Source organism: Heloderma suspectum, chromosome 4, assembly GCF_057233095.1.
Source record: "Heloderma suspectum isolate Gila_16-S chromosome 4, 16-S_ref, whole genome shotgun sequence".
NCBI lineage: Eukaryota > Metazoa > Chordata > Lepidosauria > Squamata > Helodermatidae > Heloderma > Heloderma suspectum.
Window position 1 is genome coordinate 95,078,140 of NC_139461.1, and position 22,991 is coordinate 95,101,130.

Genomic DNA, 22,991 nt, shown 5'->3' on the forward strand with positions numbered 1-22,991 from the left:
CCCTACCCTTATCTTTCCTGGTGCATGGGTCCTGCCCCCTCAGTTCAGACCATTTGGCAAGATCTGAAAGGGAGCTCTACTTATGTTTGCTTGAACAAGATTGTGGAACCTGATAAGGCAGGGAGTGGGGCCCGCACGCATGGCCCCACTGCTCTAACCACTTTAAGCTCTCACACATTCAGGCAAACACCTGAACGGAGCTTATCTTAGGTCAATATCAATACCAAGGTCAAGGGCCCTCTTTGCCACACGATTAACAGTCATCCACCAGTTTCAGCTTAAGGAGGAACTAGTACTTTTGGGAATCATTTGTGATTGTTGTTGTGAAGTCGTTCAGTCGTGTCCGACTCTTTGTGACCCCATGGACCATAGCACGCCAGGCCTTCCTGTCCTGCGCTCTCTCCCGGAGCGTGCTCAAGTTCATATTCATTGCATCCGTGATGCTATCTAGCCATCTCATCCTCTGCCGTCCCCTTCTCCTTTTGCCTTCAGTCTTTCCCAGCATCAGGGTCTTTTCCAGAGAGTTTTCTCTTCGCATTAGGTGGCCAAAATATTGGAGCTTCAGCTTCATTATCTGTCCTTCCAATGAGCACTCAGGGTTGATTTCCTTTAGGATGGACTGATTTGACCTCCTTGCAGTCCAGGGCACTCGTAAGAGTCTTCTCCAGCACCACAGTTCGAAAGCATCAATTCTTCGGCGCTCAGCCTTCCTTATAGTCCAGCTCTCACAGCCATACATTACTACTGGGAAAACCATAGCTTTGATTAGACGGACCTTTGTCGGCAAGGTGATGTCTCTGCTTCTTACTATGCTGTCTAGGTTGGCCATAGCTTTCCTCCCAAGGAGCAAGCGTCTTTTAATTTCATGGCTACAGTCACCGTCTGCGGTGATCTTGGAGCCCAAGAAAGTAAAATCTGTCACTGCTTCCATTTCTTCCCCTTCTATATGCCAGAAAGTGATGGGGCCAGATGCCATGATCTTAGTTTTTTTAGTGTTGAGTTTCAAACCAGCTTTTGCACTCTCCTCTTTCACCCTCAACAAGAGGCTCTTTAGATCCTCTTCGCTTTCTGCCATTAGGGTGGTATTGTCTGCATATCGGAGGTTATTGATAATTCTCCCAGCAATCTTAATTCCGACCTCTGATTCATCCAACCCCGCATTTCTCATGATGTACTCTGCATATAAGTTAAATAAGCAGGGTGATGCCCAAATCCATTCTGGCCAGAGAAACCACTCCTCCTCTGCAGAAATACTGTGAAAGGGGTGTGGTCTAGAAAGGAAATATTTATTACATTTCTATAATGCCTGATAGCCAAAGCTCTATGTTCACAACAATACGTTCACAACATATATGTTGTTGTTCACAACAATAAAACCATAAAATACTAAACTGCCCTGCATCCTAAACTGCTCAGTGTATTTACGGGCCAACACTTCCTGTTTTCTGTTTTGCTTTTTTATTCTCAACTGAACAGCAACTGGTCTGGAAACAGGATGTTGTTTGGGGGTTATACAAAGGAAGTTTACTCTTGTGTTTCTGTCCCAACTCTCTATTCACATGTCTTAATTAAGTCTATTGCTGTTTTAAAAAGGCGAGTTTCAAAGAATTATTTCATCAGGTAGTTTGTTGATTCTATCACAGATCTTTTTGAGGTGCAGCTGGCATTCTCCATCAGTGCTACAGAGGGCAGTGAGGAACTCCACATCTGCAAAATGGTTGAAGACATGACTGATTCATGCATGTGACCTGGCTGTCCAGTGCTGTTCTACTAGTTTGTGCACAAGGCCTTAGCACTAGGGATTGATGGACTCACCCAAGTCCAACTTGCATGTCACCTGCGGACCCCTGCTTGCCACACACAGCAAGCCACTGGGCGGTCTGCAGGGGCATGATGTGCGGCTGCCGAATCCCTCACCAAGCCACCATTTTGCATAAAAACGGTTGCTCATTTCTTATGCAAATGGCAGCTGTAAAATGCCCATTTGTTCAAGATTACAGGCATAAATTGCCCATTTACACCTGCAATCTTGTGTAAATGGCTGCTTTACAGCCACCATTCGCAAAAAAAGGCCCTTTTCATAATAGAACACACCACCATTTTTATGCATAATGGTGGCTCAGCAGACCAGTGTGCCGAATCAGGCAAGTATGGTGATCCACGGACTAGACCACCCTCTCTGGGAGGCCAAGCAGGGGCAGGGGGGTCCAGCAGACTAGACCACCCTCTCGGACTCCAGCAACATCCCTACTTGGCATTGGCACTCATTCAGGAGTCCAGAAGGAACATTTGTTATTGAGCATGTACTCCAAGTCTTAAAAACTAATGATAGTCATGGCCATCTGGTGGTCTGACTTCTGTCACGGATGCTCTGACTTGGATTCCTGCATTGAGCAGGGGGGAGGACTCGATGGCCTTGTAGGCCCCTTCCAACCCTACTATTCTATGATTCAGCTTCTTATGGAACTTTTCGACAATCTCCAGCTCTTCCAAATTGAATTGATTGTTCTGGTAAATGATCACAATCCTGATGGCTTCTTTGATCAAATCCTTCCTAATTTTGTACACTTCTTTCTTCTTTTTCATGTGTTCTGTCATCACTCTGTATAACCCATCAAAGATTTCACTACTGGTGTTATCAATTAGCGTATTATACACTGCCTTAGTGGCCACTTTTCTCAAGATCTTGTTCTGGACATTTATTAGTACTATGAATTACATTTCTATACTGCTCCATAGCTGAAGCTCTCTGGGCGGTTTACAAAAGATAAAACAATACCATATACAAAATTTAAAAGCCATTTACATAAAATCATATGGACAATATATACAAACAACATATAACTAAAAAGAACTTTGAACTCAAACAATTTAACAAAAAAATCCAACAATAAAACAACACAGCTTAAAAGCTGTATACAAGAGTCAGCAAGGAACAAGAGTTCTAAAAAGGGAAGGCCTGCTGGAATAACAGAGTCTTTCATTCCTGTTTGAAAACCTTCAACAAGGTCAGCAGGCGCATTCCAACCAGCAGGTCATTCCACAACTGAGAGGCAGCAAAGGAAAAGGTCCTCTTGCACGTGGCTGACAATCTCACATTAGGCAGTCACAGCAGAGAGCCCTCAGAGAACCTTAGGTGCTGAACTGGAACGTAGGGCAAAAGGTGCTCCTTGAGGTACCTTGGACCTAGACAATGTGAGGCATTTAGCGCAAGACTCTCCGAACTGAAATTATCAGGACCTGACAAGGAGACAAGCTCCCCTTCACTCAGTTCCCCAGAATCCAAATTGGTGGTGGTAGTAGAGGAGGAGGAGGAGGAGACACAGCCACTTTTCACGGCACTAATTCGGATTCTGCAAAAGTGCTAGTGCCTTGCCTCCAGTGCTTGCAGAAGTATGATGCCCAGATGACTTGGAGGGAGGGAGAGAATGGCTGTCCTCTCTTCTCGCAGCCCAGTGATGGGTAGGCTCCACAAGCAGCAGCGGCAGAAGCAACCATCTCCTCTTAGCAAAAAACCCCCATGAATCTTCCCTATCTCCCCTGATTTGCTCCAGTGACTTAAGAAGAAGATGATGTTCAACAGATGATCAATTAAAATTTATGCTCATCTTGACTCTTCACTTGTTCTCTTGGTTCAAAGAGAAAAGTTCTCCAGATCAGAAAAGAGAACAAAATCTTGGAAAGAAGCACCTTGCCTTAAGACTTTTTGACAGTTTGATTTACCTACTTCATTGGCTGTTACTTGGCATATCAGCAGGTATTGTTCCTTCTGTTTTTACCCGCTGAGCAATAATGCCAGTTTGGGGAGGAAAAAGCTTGGATCATACTTCCAATCTCCAAGTGTCCTTGAAAGTATTGGCTTAATTACAAAATTATTCTATGAATATTTCCAATCTGTCGCTTTGGTTTTCATGGTCTTTCATGCATCTCTGAGGAGAAGCTGCAGACCAAAAAAATAAAAAATAAATGTCAGTCTTTAGAGTGGGGTTCTTGGATATTTTCTAAGTTTATATAGCTAATTACAATGTATTATAACACTGTATTAATAATAATAAAATAATACTGTATTAACAACTTATTGCCTGTTCAAATTACACAAAGTATGCAAGTAGCCAGATTCTGTAGGGCTCCTGTGGTGTCTCAAAAAGCCGAAGATCTAGTAAGACAAGTTCCCACAGAGAGCAAGGTAGCTAGGGAATGCAAGACTCCAGTCTGGAGCTGGAGTATAGATGTTGTTCCAGCATCTCTCTGCCTGGAACCAAAGGTTTTTAAGCCTGAGCATCCAGAGCCCCACACAGGCATAGCTGTAAGCCATCAAAGTCATCTGGGGAGTAATCTCATGAGTAATCTTATTCCTGAGGCCAACACTTCTTTGCCTCGTGGCCAACCTAGCCTCCACCTTTAGGTGTTTGCTCTCCCTCAGACTATGCAGTAACTTGGCTTCTGCCTCCAAATCGGAAAGGGGGCTCCCTATGTCTCAAGGGGGAGTTGGATACTGTCTATCCTGATTCCTGAAGGCTTAGAATCCCCTTGATCTGCCTCATGCACATAGAAGCAGGCTGCTCCTCTGAGGTGTTTAGATCAGGCAGCTCTAGGTCATCCTCTGAAGAAGACTCCCCCAGAAGGGGCATGCGATTTTGTAAAAACATACATTGTTTTACTTGCACTTAGCTAGTGACTTATGTTTAAGTCATAGTGGTCCACATGACGTTGTCACATCGTACGCTCTCTTCACACCTGGCATTTTATCCCACTACAAACCAGTACTTTTGATTCCTGATCCTTTCTGGGATTTAGACTGGCCCTTTATACAGGCATCTTGCATAGTGCTCCCTCCTCTGTATTCCTTTTCATGGCTGGGTGGAGCTGCATGGAAAAATCAGGATAGAAGGTGGCTGCTGGCCCCTTGCCCCCCCCCCCCACTGATCACTGGCTCCTGTAATGTGATTGGCGGCTCCGCCCCATCCCTCCGCTCCTTCATCCTTCCCTCCAGGGGGACACACAGACTCGACTGGGACAGACCTGCAGCCATCTTCCCCAAGGGCCCAGGCTCCTCCTGGTCTGGTGACAGTGAGTGCTTTTGGGTGCCCTCAGTTTCTGGGAGCTCCAGCTCTTCCTCTGAGGAGGATTCCCCCAGTGTGGGCATGACAAAACAAAAGCACATGGCTAACTCCATGTTGAATTATGTCTCCAGTGTAAAATAAGATAAAAAGTCTTGGAATACAGCCAAAATCAGTGAGTTGAGAGGAAATTATTACTCAAACGTATCTATGAAACCTTGTGATCAGAGTCCAGATATGTAATGGTGATTTAAGGCAAACACTTTTCAGCAGATGGTGTCATTTAATGAATAAGTAAACTGTCATAAAGCCACTAATGAAGCTTGACATTCTCCTACAAGGTTAAACAATGTTACATTGCTGATTAGCCACTTCCATGCAGGTAAATCTGTGATTATTAAGGTTTTGCTTAAGCCAGTTTATAGTTCAGAAATTGACCTGTGTTCTTGATAGCCCATTCAGACCTCCTAAATAATTAAAAGATGATTCACATAAGACTGAGAAAGATACCATTGTTCAAAGCTGTATGCTTGCCCTTGTGGATCAGACCAGGCCAGTGTTCGCTTCTGCACTGGGTCCTTCTAACCTTACACACTACAGTGAAGCTACTTGTTATGAATTTGCCCTATAAAACCCTAAATGATTTCATTCCTGAAAAAAATGGGGGAACATGTATTCTATTACGTCCCATAGTGATCTCTAAGATCGATAGAGAGCACTTGGTTAATCTGTTAGAGGAATCACATGCAATGAAATGTGACATGTGATAATCACACATGGCGATCTATATGCAGTTTTCACACTTTTCTGAACATGCAAGTGTTTTGTGTATATAAAATACATGGTACCTTAAGTTGCCCCAAATGGGTTTACATACTGACATTTTAGAGCAGAATCCTATACATGGGCAGTATCATATTCAGCATTAGCACTAATGTAAATTCCTTTGCACTAAGGGGCCTGTAGTGCAACACCATTGTATTTATTGGCACCACGGGTTTCCCCAGAAAACCTGTTGTGCCAGCAAACACTATTGGCACTGCACTGGAGGTCGCTTACGCTAATGCAACATAATTTACGTTTATGCTAGTGCCAAATAGGACACTACCCATGTCTCCTGAGAAGTGAGTCCCATTGAGTAAGTGGGTACAGGATTGCAGCCTTATTCTTAGGTTGCTTATTTAGCCTAAGAATGGTCACAGCATTCTTTTTCATCTTCAGGACAGGCAGATTCTTCTATCTATAGACTATAACTTTTAAAGGTATCTCTAGATGCAAATGTCCATTAATTGGACATGCAAATAATTTCATTAAATATGGCTTATACATTCCTTTTTTATATTAATAAGCCAAGCCATTTTTCTTCACATTTTAAGGTAATTAAAGTCTGGATTGAAAAAGTTTAAAAATCCTATTACTAGAGAACAAAAGTAACATCACAAAGAAGAATCTCTCTGAAATCTTAATTACTTCTGAATTTATTGTTTCAAGAACAAAGAGGTCCATATTTCATGACAAAGAAGCTTTTGGCTTTAACTCAGAGGACTTCTTTGTTTCATCACTGCACAATATACTATATACTACAGTAGAAAGCAGGGTAAGAATACTGAATAACACAAAAAGATGCAAAGAAGTGTGCCTGTGTGCAACAAACAGAAACGAAAGCAGCTTGAAAATCCAAGATGCACAGTGTACAGTGATGAGGCCCTGCTGATTTCTCCTGCATTTCACCTTTGGATGCTTGATATCAGCAGTACTGGGTATGGTGGCAACACTGGCAACACTGGAAACATACAGCAACAATTGTTCCCCTGATATATTATCATCTATCACTAGGGATGTACTGATTGTGTAAAATCCATTCTGTCTATGTTTCGCAGGTTGTCAGGCACTTTTCGTTCTATCATTCACCCATCAATGGATTTGGATTTGTTCTAGTTTCCAAATTTGCACAAATTTGCAAATGCAAAATGCGCAAATTCCCACAAAATGCACAAATATCCCAAAATGCACATTTACACTCTTTGGCCTATGAGGGAAGTGTGCATATTTGGCCAGTTTTTTTAGTTTTTTTAAATGGTGTATTTTTCTATGACGGTATTTGCGCAAAATCCCCAAAGATTAGAAAAACGATCCAAAAGTCTGCAGAATCAGCCTGACAGGGGGAAAGCCAGTCCACTGCAAAATTTTTCATGAAAATCCAAACTCATTCAGTTCTGTTGCAGATTCTCCAACATCCCTATGTAGCCCCATCAGTGCCATCACAATTGCCTTTGTAGATCCAGATGCTGACATGGTTGCTTCTAGGGTTGGACAAATCCCCTACCTTCTGTTCTGGGGTGGGTTCTGCAGAGGGGCCAGCTGCTCCACACCTGGCCCCTCGAAATCCTCCAGAGCGGCTCCGTGTCCAGAGGATTCTGCGGAGCTGCACTCTGGCTCCCTAGCACAGGTGATACAGTAATGGTGGTTGCCATTACCGTATTACTACGCCATTTGCGGCTGTATTTCTCCCAGCAATACGGTAATGGAAACCACCATTACCGTATCGCCTGCGCTAGGGAGCTGGAGAGCTGTGCTGCATGAAATCCTCCAGAGCTGGAGGTCAGTGGTGCCATTCCGCTGCAGAATCTGGAGGTCGGATTCTTTGGAATCCAGCCTCATTTGAGTCCGTGGCAGAATCTTCCGACATCCCCAGTTGCTTCTACTAGCTCCACTGCCTCCATCTTTTCTTGTTCTTCTGTAATGTTTCCATATAGGCATAATAGTGCCATGTACCAGAAAAGCTGCTGTCATTATGCAATGAGATCAAGCAGTGGGCAGTACATAATAATCTGTTAACAGCTTCTTAGAAATACTGAAAATCTACCAAAAAGGTTGACACTCTTTTAAACAAACGAAATGAAATACCATGAACTGTCTTGATACAACCTTACCATTTACATCAGCAGCATGGAATATTGCACCTGCTATCATCCATTCTACACACCATATTTTATAACTTGGAAACACTGTATTTACTTATATATTTTTTTAAACAATTCTTTTTCTTGTAACATGCACTTCTATACCAGTGGGACTTCGTTGTTAACCTCCAGTGAATAGAGGAGAAAGCACAGGCTATTCCAGTAAAATCAGAAAGCTAGAAAGAAAAAGGGAAGAGAGATTATGGAAGGAAAAGACTCCCCAGTGGTGGTGACCTGCAAGTAGGGATGTTAGAGAACACTGCCGTTCCAGTGAATTCGGCCCCCTGGAATCCGTGGTGGAACGGAGCACCACCACCCTGCGAAAGCCCCACGAAATGGAGCCTACCTGGCTGTAGCTCTGGCGGCAGCGGCAGCTTCAGCGGCGGCTCCAGCGGTGGCTCAAGTGGCTCCGGTGGCTCTGGCAGCTGCCGGGCTGTGGCCGCAAATGGCGGCCGCTATGCCGGCTGCCATTTGCATCCCTGGCAAGCCATGATAGGCTACGTAAGTATCTATGTAGCCTACCATGGCTCAGGGCAGGGACGCAAATGGCGTAGCCGCCACCATTTGCATCCATGTCTTTAGCTGTGATAGGCTACATATATATTTACGTAGCCTATCACGGCAAAAGACAGGGGCGCAAATGGCGTAGTGGCCACCATTTGCGTCCCTGTCTTTTGTCATGATAGGCTACGTAAATATATACATAGCCTATCACGGCAATAGGAAGGAACGCAAATTGCGGCCGCCGTAGCTGCTGCCATTTGCATCCATGTGTTTAGCCATGATTTGCTATGTATATATTTACATATCCTATCATGGCTAAAGACATGAACGCAAATGGCGGCAGCTATGGCAGCCACCACTTGTGTCCCTGTGCAGCCCAGCGGGCGGATGACTGGCTGCAGGCAGCCCTGGCCAGCAGCTCTGCAGAGCCGCCGCAGAGGGAGCTGGCCGGGGAGGATTCCGGGAGGAGGGACAGAGCACCTCCCCCCCCCCACGGATTGCCTGGCATGGAGCCAGGTAAGAGTTTCGTACATCCCTACCTGCAAGGTCTCTGCAATGTTTGTTTCTTGCCTGAGATCAACATAGCCTACACATGCAAAAAGTGGAAGTTGATTACACTGTTGGAAGAAAAAGTAAGAGGACTGGAGCAGCGAGTGTCGACTCTCCAGGAAATAAGAGAACACGAAGAGTTCTTGGACAGAACGGTGGAACTACAGCAGCAAAGTGAAGTACAGGAGCTAGAAGTACAACAGCAAGCTGAGGCAGAAGAAGAAAATGCTGAAGTAGAAGATACTTCTTGGAAAACGGTGACAGTTAGGAGCAGGAGGACTAGAAGGCTGTCTGCACCAGTGGAAGCAATAGAACTATGCAACTGTTTTCAGGTACTAGAGGATGAAACTGGAGGACAGCCTGCAGAGGAAGAATTACGGGGGACCCCGCATGAGAGCGAGCAAGAGGCTGAAGGTCAGTCAAGCAGAGACGATGAAACCCAGGCCTACAACAACAAGAAGAGAAGAGTAGTAGTAGTGGGAGAATCCTTGCTGTGTGGGATTGAAACCCAAGTATGTCACAAAGACCCATGGACTCGCCAGGTATGCTGTCTCCCAGGAGGATGGATTAGAGATGTGACTGGAGGGTTGCCTACACTCATAAAGCCCACTGGCATGTATGCCTTTCTTCTCATCCTTTCTTCTTCATGTGGGAACAAATAATACTGCCAAGCGGAGCTACAAAGAAATCACATCAGGCTTTGAAACTGTGGGAAGGAAACTCAAGAACTTTGGGGCCCAGATAATTTTCTCATCCATCCTTCCAGTAGTCAGAAGAGGGATAGAAAGGGAAAGAAAAATACTCTGGGTGAATGACTGGCTACGAAGGTGGTGCCAACGGGAGAGATTTGGATTCTGGGACCATGGGCTATACTTCCTGGAAGATGGACTATTGGCAAGGGAAGGGTTGCACCTCACAAAGCCTGGGAAGAATGTGTTTGGCCACAGCATGAAGAACTTTATCAGGAGGGCTTTAAACTGAATGCTATGGGGAAGGGAGATGTAAAGTTGGGGATAACAATGGATGAAGGCTCATGCACTGCAACGGAGAGAACAGCTCTAATAGTGCACAATAATAATCTTCACAAACATGTAGGAAGAAACCCAGACCATGAAGCACATGGTCTTTGATTTCTATATACTAATGCCCATAGTATGGGAAACAAACAGAACGACCTTGAACTCTTAATACAGGAGGGAAATTACAACTTGATAGGTGGAACTGAGACTTGGTGGGATGATTCTCATGAGTGGAATACAGCAATTGAAGGATATAACTTGTTCAAAGAGAACAGAAGGAACAGAAAGGGAGGTAGAGTGCCACTGTATATTAAAAATATATATCTCTGCACAGAAATACAGGAGGATGAGCTTGGTAGCCCCACCAAGAGCATTTGGGTTAAAATAAATGGAGTAAAGAATAAAAGGAACATGGTGGTTGGAGTCTACTACCGACCACCCAATCCAGGAGAAGATGAGGATGACACTTTTGAAAAGCAAATTGCCAATGTTTCAAGGAAGCATGATGTAGTAGTAATGGGGAACTTCAATTTCCCCGATATCTGCTGGGAGACAAATTCTGCAAAACATGGCCCCTCCAGGAAATTCCTGACTTCTGCTACTGATAGGCTTGTCCTACAGAAAGTGGAAGAAGGAACTAGATGATTGGCTATCCTTGACTTGATCCTAACCAACAGAGATGACTTAGTGGATAAAGTAGCAGTTAGAGGAACTCTGGGGGAAAGTGACCATGGTATACTTGAGGTCTTGGTTCTAAAGAAAGCAAAAGCTGAGTGTAGCCAAAAGCATACCCTGGATATTAGGAAAGCCAATTTTAATAAACTCAGAACAATGATAAGTAAGGTCCCATGGCAAGTGACTCTAATGAGAAAAGGAGTCCAAGATAGGGATGGCGGAGAAATCCACCACGGACTCCAATGAGGCTGGATTCTTTGGAATCCGGCCCCCTGGAGTCTGTGGCAGAACGGACTAACCCCCTCTGCCACCCCCCAAAATCCCCCCCCCAGGACAGAACCTACCTGGTGGCGGCTGGTCCGGGTCGCCGTCTTCATCCGCTGCCAGGCTGTGGAACAAAATGGCATCCGGCATAGCGGATGTCATTTGTGTCCCTGCCGTTGGCCGTGATAGGCTACATGAATATTTACATAGCCAATCACAGCCAAGGGCAGGGATGCAAATGGCGTAGTGGATGCCATTTGCGTCCCTGCCATTGGCCATGATAGGCTACATAAATATTTACATAGCTAATCACGGCCAACGGCAGGGACGCAAATGGCGTCCCCTACACCGGATGCCAGTTGCATCCGCAGACCAACCGTGGCTGGAAGTCTGGAAGCAGGCGGTGCTGGCTGGGGAGGATACCGGGGGGAGGACTAGATCACCTCCTCCCGCCTGCAGACCCCCCCATGGACCCCAGGTAAGGGGATCCGTACATCCCTAGTGCAAGATGGGTGGGAGTTTTTAAAAAAGGAAATTCTCAAGGCACAATTACAAACAATTCCAACAAGAAAAAAAGGTGGAAGACAACAGAAGAAGCCAATGTGGCTTCACAAAAAGCTTAGAGATGACATGAAAACAAAAAAGCACACACATAGGAAGTGGAAGGAAGGCCAAGCTACAAAGGAAGAGTAAAGGCAGCTAGCACAGAATTGCAGGGATGGTTTCAGGAAGGCTAAAGCTGAGAATGAGCTGAGGTTAGCAAGGGATGCTAAAAGCAACAGAAAGGCTTTATTCAGATATGTGCATAGTAAAAGGCAGAGGAAAGAAATGGTGGTTCAACTATTAAATAAGGATGGCAAAATGATAACAATGACAAAGATAACAAAGAAAAGGCAGAAGTGCTCAATTCCTACTTCAGCCCAGTCTTCTCCCGAAAGAAAGCCTATGACCCCCCTGGCAAATGTGAAGTATAGGCCAACTGGGCAGGATTGCAGCTTGAGATTGATAGGCACATGGTCAAGGAACACCTAATTACTTTGAATGAGTTCAAATCTCCGGGGCCAGATGAACTTCATCCTAGAGTAATAAAGGAACTGGCAGAAGAACTCTCTGAACCACTGTCTATTATCTTTCAGAAATCATGGAGGACTTGTGAAGTGCCAGATGACTGGAGGAGGGCCAATGTTGTCCCTATTCTTCAAAAAGGGCAAAAAGGAGGAATCTGGGAACTACAGACCAGTCAGTCTGACATCAATCCCTGGGAGAATTCTGGAGCAGATTATAAAACAATCCATCTGTAAGCACCTTGACAACAATGCCGTGATTACTTGAAGCCAACATGGATTTTTCAAGAACAAACCCTGCCAGACTAATCTGATCTCACTTTTTGATCAGGTAACCTCCCTTGTGGACTGTGGGAATGCTGTGGCCATAATATAACTTGACTTCAGCAAACCTTTCGACAAAGTGCCCCATGACCTCCTGATAGGGGTGTACGAAACCCCCTTACCTGGCATCTGCAGGGCTCCGCAGGGGTGGAGGTGATCCATCCCTCCCCCCCAGAATCCTCTCCAGCTGGCTCCACTCTGCGGCGAGTCCGCAGAGCCGCCAGAGGGCTCCAAAGTGCCAGCGATACGGCCGCCATTGCCATATTGTTGGTGGGCCAGAGTAACTGTGGCCGCAAATGGCATCGGGGATGCCATTTGCAGCTGTAAAGGCCTTAGTTTAAGGTAAATGGGTGCATTTACCTTAAACTAAGGCCTTTACAGCTGGAAATGGTGTTTGAGACGTCCTCATTTGCGTCCTCAGTCAATCCATTCCAGAGCCGACCAGTGGGGAGGATCCAGCCAGCAAGGATTCCTCTTGGAGGTGCAGGTAAGAGATCCAACCCTCCGTGGACTTTGGGGGGCCAGATTCTATTGAATCTGGCCTCATTGGGGTCTGTGTAGGATTTATCCAACATCCCTACATCTTAGCAAACTAGCTAAAAGTGGGCTAGATCAAACAACTATCAGGTGGCTCGACAATACTACAAGTGAGAAGGACCTTGGAATAGGGATGTCAGAAAATTCTGCCACGGGCTCCAGTGAGGCTGGATTCTTTAGAACGCCGCCGCCATTCCAAGAAAAGTTAAAAAAAAAAATGCCCCCGTGATAGGCTACGTGACGATTAACGTAGCCTATCACGGCTAGATTTGCAAAGTCAGCCATGATAGGCTACGTAAATCGTCACGTAGCCTATCACGGGTGACTTAAAAAAAAAAAAAAAAAGCGAGTACGGCTAATAAGGGTGAACGAAAGTCACTTACCTTTTCTCGCAGCTTTTTCGCGGTGGGGGGGAGCACTTCGCTGCTCCCCCCGCGAAGTTCAGGCCGGGGGGGGAGGCTTCCCGCCTCGCCCGGCCGAAATTCAGGCCGGGGGGGGAGGCTTCCCGCCTCGCCCGGCCGAAATTCAGGCCGGGGAGGAGGCTTCCCGCCTCGCCCAGCCGTGAACACGAAAGTAAAAAAAAACAAAAAAAAAAGTCCCCTGATAGGCTACGTGACGATTCACATAGCCTATCACGGCTAGATCTGCAAAGTCAGCCGTGATAGGCTACGTGAATCGTCACGTAGCCTATCACGGGTGACTTAAAAAAAAAAAAAAAAAGCGAGTACGGCTAATAAGGGTGAACGAAAGTCACTTACCTTTTCTCGCAGCTTTTTCGCGGTGGGGGGGAGCACTTCGCTGCTCCCCCCGCGAAGTTCAGGCCGGGGGGGGAGGCTTCCCGCCTCGCCCGGCCGAAATTCAGGCCGGGGGGGGAGGCTTCCCGCCTCGCCCGGCCGAAATTCAGGCCGGGGAGGAGGCTTCCCGCCTCGCCCAGCCATGAACACGAAAGTAAAAAAAAACAAAAAAAAAAGTCCCCTGATAGGCTACGTGACGATTCACATAGCCTATCACGGCTAGATCTGCAAAGTCAGCCGTGATAGGCTACGTGAATCGTCACGTAGCCTATCACGGGTGACTTTAAAAAAAAAAAGCGCGTACGCGAATGGCGGCCCCCATAGGGAGCCGCCATTCGCGTTCCTTATTTAGTTGCTGTAGTCTACGTCAATGTTTACGTAGACTACGGCGAAAATAAGGGCAACGCAAATAGCGTTGCCCTTATTTTCGCCGTAGTCTATGTAAACATTGACGTAGACTACAGCGACCAAATAAGGAACGGGAATGGCGGCTCCCTATGGGGGCCGCCATCATCCGTACACACTTTTTTTTTTTTTTTTAAAGTCACCCGTGATAGGCTACGTGACGATTGACATAGCCTATCACGGCTGACTTTGCAGATCTAGCCGTGATAGGCTACGTGAATCGTCACGTAGCCTATCAGGGGACGTTTGTTTTTTTTTTTCTTTGATTGCAATGGCGGGGGCGGCAGCCGGTCGAAAGACCGGCTGCCGCTCCCGCCCCGCTCGAACACCGGACGAACCGCCAGCCGGACCCGCCACCAGGAGGGACATTCAGGGAAGGTAAGTCCCGTCCCGGGGGGGCGGGGGGGCGGAGGATTTCTCCCTGAAACTTGTTCGGGGGGCCGAACACGTTGGCGCTCGGCCCCCCGAAGTTTCGGGGAGAAATTCTCCGCCATCCCTAACGGCTAATGGCGGCCCCCATAGGGAGCCGCCATTCGCGTTCCTTATTTGGTCGCTGTAGTCTACGTAAAGATTATGTAGACTATGGCGAAAATAAGGGCAACGCTATTTGCGTTGCCCTTATTTTAGCCGTAGTCTTACGTAGACTACAGTTACCAAATAAGGAACGCGAATGGCGGCTCCCTATGGGGGCCGCCATTTGCGTACGTGCTTTTTTTTTTTTTTTTAAGTCACCCGTGATAGGCTACATGACGATTAATGTAGCCTATCATGGCTGACTTTGCAGATCTAGCCATGATAGGCTACGTAAATTGTCACGTAGCCTATCACGGGGGCATTTTTTTTTTTACTTTTTATTTCGCGGCCGGGTGAGGCGAGGCGCCTCCCCCCCGGCCTGAATTTCGGCCGGGCGAGGCGGGAAGCCTCCCCCCCCTGGCCTGAACTTCAGGGGGAGCAGCAAAGTGCCTCCCCCCCACCGCGAAGCAAGCTGCGAGACCAGGTAAGTGACTTTTGTACACTCCTACATTTGCATGCTTGCAGTCAGCCGTGATAGGCTACGTAAGTAATTATGTAGCCTATCACGGCAAAGAGCAGGAATGCAAATGGCGGCTGCTACGCCATTTGCGCCCCTGATCTTTGCCATGATAGGCTACGTAAGTATTCTCCGCCATCCCAAATGAGGAGAGACTGAAAGAACTGGGCATGTTTAGCCTTGAGAAGAGAAGACTCGGGGGAGATATGATAGCGCTGTTGAAGTACTTGAAAGGCTGTCACAGAGTGGAAGGCCAGGATCTCTTCTTGATCATCCCAGAGTACAGGACACGGAATAATGGACTCAAGTTACAGTAAGCCAGATTCCAGCTGAACATCAGGAAAAACTTCCTGACTGTTAGAGCAATACAACAATGGAACCAATTACCTAGGGAGGTGGTGGGCTCTCCCACACTGGAGGCATTCAAGATGAAATTGGACAGCCATCTGGCAGGGAAGCTTTGACTTGGATTCCTGCATTGAGCAGGGGGTGACCTCAGTGGGGAGAGCCTTCCATAATCAGGGAGGTCACCACTGAGAAGGCCCTCTTCCTTGTTGCCACCCTCTGAGTCTCCCTTAGAGGAGGTATTCAGAGGAGGACCTCCTTATGTTAGCTTATCTAAGTGTCCTAGCCATTGGGGCAATTCCCTCCACCCCCAACAGTCCTTCCATACAATCTGACATTGCACACCACCCTTCCCCTGTTCCTCCAAAGAGGCTTTTCAGGGTTACCAGGTCACTACAGAGGGAAGCAGGGGTGGAAAAACTTTCTTTCCATAACTTCCTTGAGATTGATTTATCTTAATTTATCCAAACGAATATCTACTGGTGGGATGAGAGATCACCGGTCCTCAAGCAGCAAATGTCTTTGAGGTATTTTCACTTCACAAAGGAAAACACATAGGGAAATGCACCAATACCAATGTCAATGTCAGAATTCACCTACATATTTCATATTGGCCATATTTCTGTGGTGTTTGTGAAGAAGTGATCAGTCCTGAATTTGCACTCGAAATGTCCCCAAATGTTGTACTCCATTTTATGTTGTACCAGTAAAATGTTTGCAATATTTGCACTTTCCAAATATGTGCATATCACAAACCAGGTATCGCCCTCTCAAAATATATTTAATGAAGCTTCATCGAAGGGTAAGCTAGTAATTGTTCAGGAGGCAACAATCATCAATATGCACTTGATGGTTTCCCTCTATTTACTCCTTTTACTAAATACTACTACAAAATATTCATTTCTAAGACCACTTGTGAATAAGTGCTTCCTTCTAGTAGTAAGTGAGGTGTTTTGTTGATGTTGCTGCTGCTGTTATTATTGTTTAACTCCATCATAGAATCATAGTATATCTTTACTAATGTGATTACTTCAAGCTATTTCATTTGGCATAAGGATACTCCATAGTCTCATGTTCCCAATGATAAAGAATGAATAATTACCTTTTAATCACATTTTTACAGTTACATTAAACAAAGGCCTTTGGGGAAAAAAACCCTCCAGTGAAATGCCTGAGTAGGAATAATAGTAAGATCTTGTACACTCAGCATTTCCGAGCCATAAATTGTATCACACAAACACATTCTCTCATTTATAGTATAGTATTGTATTTTCAATTCTAAAATACAATACTATTTTAGTCTCCGTAGGATTGAATTTTTCCTAAAATTGAGTAAGGACTCAAGAATTTGATGAAACTATGAACTAGGAAGCATAAATACAGATGTACTGAGAATATGTTGAAATGGTTCTGTAATGAATAGTCACCACAGAATAGAGTGGAATATCCAACACATTCTATTTTGCTAAAAACTAAGCACTCAAGAAATAATAGGGATTCTGTTGGCTGCCCAACAGTTTCTCTTCCTGAGCTAGCTGGGGTGGTTTCGAAGTGGTGTTGGAGCACCCCTGGCTTGTTGTGCTGAGAGACTTGAACATACATGCTGAGACCACCCTATCGGGACTCGGAGTGGCTCAGGACTTCATGGCCTCCATGGCAGCCATGGGTCTGTCCCAATTAGTATCTGGCCCCATTCATTTAGCAGCCACACTTTGGATCTGGTTTTCTGTATTGGGTGGAATGATGATTGGGGAGTGGGTGGAAGGAACTCTCTATAGTTCCATTGTCATGGACAGGTCACTATCTGGTGGGGTTTAGACTTATTGGTACTTGGAGCCTCTGCAGGGATGGTGGACCAATTAAGATGGTCTGCTCCATCCATTTAGATGGATCTGAATGGTTTTCTGACAGTTCTTCAGGATTTTCCTGTCACCTTGGCAGGCAATTCTGTTGAATCCCTGGTTGACTTCTGGAATGGAGGAAAGTCCCAGGCAGCTGACAAGATAATTTTTAGTGTACTTTTCTACTGAGTGGAGCCAAGGAGCTCCCCGGGCTTCTAGGGAGCTGGTGGCAATGAAATGAGTGGGATGGCAACTAGAGTGACATTGGTGTAATAACTGGAGCTAGTCCAACTGAACATGAGCTTGGGCCCATCTGAAGTCCTACTCTATTGTGGTGATAGCAGCAAAGGTAGTGTTCTTCTCTACCACCATTGTGTCTGCAGAGAGTTGTTCAACCAAGCTCTCTTGGGTGGTCAAAGGCCTATTACGTTCTAGCCCATGAGAAGGAAATGTAGACACTCAATAGCTCATTGTGACCAACTTGTGTGACACTGTGCAGATAAAATTGCTTGTATCCATGCTAATTTGGATGCCATAGTTCATACAATTCTGATGGATGCAACTTTGGCCTCTTCTTGTCCAGTTATAATGAATACTTTTCAATTTTGTACAGCCCAAGGATGTGGACAGGATCCTTGGAAAATTGAGACCTATCATGTGTGTGCTGAATCCTTGTCATTACATGTTTATAAGATCAGCCAGTGGGAGGGGAAATGCCACTTGAATCCATAAGGGTAGTGGTGAATGCCTCTTTATAATAAGCTGTGTTTCCATCTTGTCTATAAGAGGCAGTGGTGAGACCTTTGTTAAAAGAAACACCCCTTCCAGAAGCCCACCAAACTGGATAATTTCCAGCCAGTCTCCAATATTCCATTTTTGGGCAAGGTGTTGGAGCAGATGGTGGTGTCTCAGCTCCTGGGGGTTCTGAGTGAGGAGCAATATCTAGATACATTTCAATCTGGCTTCAGACGTCCTTATGGAACAGATACTGTTTTGGTTTCCTTGGGGGACCATCTATGCCAGGAACAGGACAGGGTATGTCCCTATTGGTTCTGCTGGAACTCTTGGTGGCTTTCAGTACCATCAACCATAGTAACCTTATGAGATGTCTCTCTGGATGGGACTTGGAAGTTATATGGTCCTTCTCAGAGAGGCTCCAAGTCCTTCTCAGAGAGGCAATTTCAGAAGTGGTGGGACCAGAGAACTCACATCCAATCCCCCTTGGCCTGTGGTGTCCCACAGGGTTCCATCTTGCCCCCATACTCTTTAACATATACATGAACCTGCTGGACAAGGTTGTCCAGAGTTTTAGGTTCAGTGCCACCAGTATGCTGATGCCACCCAACTCTAGGGGCCGTGGTGGCTTAGTGGTTAAGACGCTGAACTGCAGACCAGAAGGTTGGCAGGACAGCAGTTCGAGACCCAAGTGCCGCATGACGGAGTGACCTCCCATCTTCAGTCCCAGCTCCTGCCAACCTAGCAGTTTGAAAGCAAGAAATTGCAAGTAGATAAATAGGTACCACTTTGGCGGGAAAGGTAACAGTGTTCCGTGCACCTTGGTGTTCAGTCATGCCAGCCACATGACCATGGAAGCGTCTTCAGACAGCGCTGGCTCTTCGGCTTAGAAATGGAGATGAGCACCACACCCTAGAGTCGGACACGACTGGTTGGGGACACCTTTACCTTTGCCACCAGTATGCTGATGCCACCCAACTCTATTTCTCCATCTAAATCTAGGAAGCTGTTCAATTAGCATCTGATAATGGACTGAATGAAGAAGGCAAACAAATTGAAGCTTAGCCCAGAGAAGATGGAGGTAACCTGCAGAGTGGAAAGGTCATTTGCCATAATGAAAAGGGTGAAAACATGGTTAAGAGCAACAAAGGCATGTGACTGTTTATCTGGACTTTGCATGATGGGAGTTCAGCATGCAAAGATAAATGAGAACAAGTACAAAGTAACTCAAAAAGTGTTGGTTAAATTCAGACAAGACTACAGGTATTACAGTTTCTATTTCATAATAGCTAATCAACTACTTTTCTCAGCTACAGCTCACAGATGCTATGTTTCTACTATTGATTCTAAAATACAGTTCTTTACAGTTTTTCCCCCATCCCATATTGTGATGCACCTGATGAAGAATGTTAAATTTGTCTCATTGTTTGGACTTACACTATATGGCTACATTCAGCTGTTGTACAAGTTTATACCTTTTTGTTTATTGGCATGATTGAAGTAATACTGGATGACATAAAAGTGGTTGTTTTTGTTTTTAGAACTGTTTCAACATTTTGAAGATAGAATAGCAAAGCAAGGGAATAAGGTAATAAAATGTGTGTTTTTCCAAAATGAAATGCTAGGGTTTTTTTAATCATGAAATTTTATTTTATTTCAAAATAAGGTTAACAAAATAAAGGCAACAGAATGAAGAACATACATAATAATAAATCAAAATTACTAAAGAAACAAATGAATTCACTAATTATAAATCTTAGTCTTTAACTGATATGCATATGGAACATCTACAATAAAACAGCCTAAGTAGGAGCTCAATACTTAATGAAAGTAAAAATACATCTTACACAACATATAAAAGGAGCATGTGCAAGTGTATGCCGTTTTGTGTGTATGTATGTATTCATCAGAAAACATATAGGCAACTGTACTTGGTTGGAACTTTATCAAAAGTTTGAAGTGCTTCAGCATATGAAATGAATGGAAATCATGGTGCCATGATATCCATGGTGCTGGTTTTTTGCATTTATATTTCATTTCTTTTATTATATTTATATACCGCCCCATAGCCGAAGCTCTCTGGGTAGTTCACAAAAATTAAAAAAACATTAAAATACATTATATAAAATATAAAAACCATTCACATAATGACATAAAACCAATAACACACACAACAACTACATATATCTAAAACAATTTAAAACAATCAGCCAGAGACGATCAAGAGACTCATTATATGCTGCCAAATGCCAGAGAGAAGAGGGCAGTTTTAACCTGGCACTGAAAAGATGACAATGTTGGCTCCAGGTGGGCCTCATCAGAGAGATTGTTCCATAAATGGGGAGCTACCACCAAGAAGACCCTCTCCCTTGTTGCCACCCTCTGTCTGAGCCTCCTGCAGAGGAGGCTCCTGGAGGAAGGCCTTAGATGCAGAGTGTAGTGTGCAGGTTGGTTCATGCCAGGAGAGCTCTTCTGTCAGGTACTGTGGTCCTGAGCCATATAGGGCTTTATAGGTCAAAACCAGCACTTTGAATTGGGCTTGGAAGCATATAGGCAGCCAGTGCAAGTGGGCCAGAATTGGTCTTATATGTGCAGACCTTCTGGTCCCCATTATCAGTTTGGCTGCCACATTTTACACAAGCTGCAGGCTGCAGCTTCCAAACCATCTTCAATGGCAGCCCCACGTAGAGTGCATTGCAAGGTTACCAGAGCATAGCTTGGAGGTTACCAGAGCATAGACAACTGAAGGCAAGTTATCCCTGTCCAGATAGGGGCATAGCTGGACCACTAACCAAAGTAGCTCTTTTGTACATGCAGAATTCCATGATATTGAAGAGAACATACAGAGCTTTACATGTTCATCCCAACTTTGAACTGTAGTCATAGGATACTAGAGGTCCTAGGCATCTGCAGGAATTTTCTGTGTGTGTGTGTGCAAAGTATATACATATCCAATATAATATATACATAGAGAATATGTAAATAAAAATCTGGTTAGAGCTGGTTGCCAGGTGGTTGCCAACCAGTTCCAAACACTCTTGGATGGGACTGATTATCTAGATCCATTTCAGTCAGGATTCAGGCCACGTTTTGGCTAGGGATGGGCGAAAGTCCCTTACCTGTTCTCGAAGCTTGCTTTGCGGTGGGGGGGAGGCACTTCGGTTCTCCCCTGGAAGTTCAGGCAAGGGGGGGGAGGCGCCCTGCCTCACCCAGCCGAAATTCAGGCCGGGGGGGAGGTGCCCCATCCCTTGCCGGCGAAATTGAGGCCAGATAGAAGCGCCCCGTCTACCCGGCCGTGAAAAAAAAAGTAAAAAAAAACGACACACACACACACACACACCCGTGATAGGCTACGTAACGATTTACATAGCCTATCACGGCAAGATTTCCAAAGTCAGCCATGATGGGCTATGTAAATCGTCACGTAGCCTATCACGGGTGACTTTGGAAAAAAAAAAAAAGCACGTACGCAAATGGCAGCTCCCACGGGGACCGCCATTTGCGTTCCTTATTTTGGCACGTCTTGTCTACGTAAAAATTTACGTAGACTACGGCGAAAATAAGGGCAACGCAAATAGCGTTCCCTTATTTTTGCCGTAGTCTACGTAAATCTTTACGTAGACTAGATGTGCCAAAATTAGGGTTGGCGGAGAATTTCTCCCCGAAACTTCGGGGGGCCGAGTGCCAATGTGTTCGGCCCCCTGAACAAGTTTAGGGGAGAAATTCTCCGCACCCCCCTCACCCCCCGCACCCCTCCCCGGGACGGGACTTACCTTTCCCGAATGTCCCTCCCAGCGGCGCTTCGTCGGGTCTTCGTCAGGGGCGGGGGCGGCAGCCGATCTTTCGACCGGCTGCCGCCACCGCCACTCCAATAAAACTAAAAAAAAACCCGCCCCCGTGATAGGCTACGTGATGATTAACGTAGCCTATCACGGCTAGATTTGCAAAGTCAGCTGTGATAGGCTACGTAAATCGTCACGTAGCCTATCACGGGGGCGTTTTTTTTTTTAACTTTTTATTTCGCGGCCGGGCGAGGCGAGGCGCCTCCTCCCCGGCCTGAATTTCGGCCGGACGAGGTGGGAAGCCTCCCCCCCAGCCTGAATTTCGGCCGGGCGAGGCGGGAAGCCTCCCCCCCCGGCCTGAACTTCGGGGGGAGAGCCACGAAGTGCCTCCCCCCCACCGCAAAAAGCTGCGAGACCAGGTAAGTGACTTTCGTGCACCCCTAGCCAAAATAAGGAACGAACGCGTTTTTGTTTTTTTTTCCAAAGTCAGCCATGATAGGCTATGTGACGATTTACAGACTTTGGAAATCTAGCCGTGATAGGCTATGTAAATCGTTAAGTAGCCTATCACGGGTGGTTTTTTTTTTTCCTTTCCTTTTTTACTTTGCAATGGCGACGGCAGCGGCCGGTCAGGAGACCGGCCGCCGCCCCCGCCAAACCACCAGCAAACCACCCCCGCTGAACCGCCACCGAACCGCCGCCGGGACCCGCCGCCGAGAGGGACATTCAGCCACGGTAAGTCCCATCCTGCGGGGGGGGGCGGGGGGCCGGCGGAGAATTTCCCCACCAATTTCGGGGGGCCGAATGCGTTGGCATTCGGCCTCCTGAAGATTCGGGGAGAAATTCTCCGCCATCCCTAGTTTTGGCATGGAAACAGCCTTGGTCTTCCTGTATGATGACCTACATTGGGACAGAGACAGGGGGAGTGTGACCTTGTTGATCCTCCTTGATCTGTCGGTGGCTTTCGATACCATCGACCATGGTATTCTTCTTGGGCAATTGTCTGAGTTGCATTGCAGTGGTTTCACTCCTACTTGGGTGGTCGGCTCCAGAAGGTGGTACTTAGGGGATATTCTTCGGCCCTATGGATTCACCAGTAT

The 22,991-nt window shown here is 45.9% G+C and overlaps 1 pseudogene; it reads right to left on the reverse strand.

Annotated features, from left to right (window-relative positions):
- Positions 1-1,600: 1,600 nt before the first annotated feature.
- Positions 1,601-22,872, reverse strand: LOC146347161 (tumor necrosis factor alpha-induced protein 8-like protein 3; annotated as a pseudogene).
- Positions 22,873-22,991: the final 119 nt, after the last annotated feature.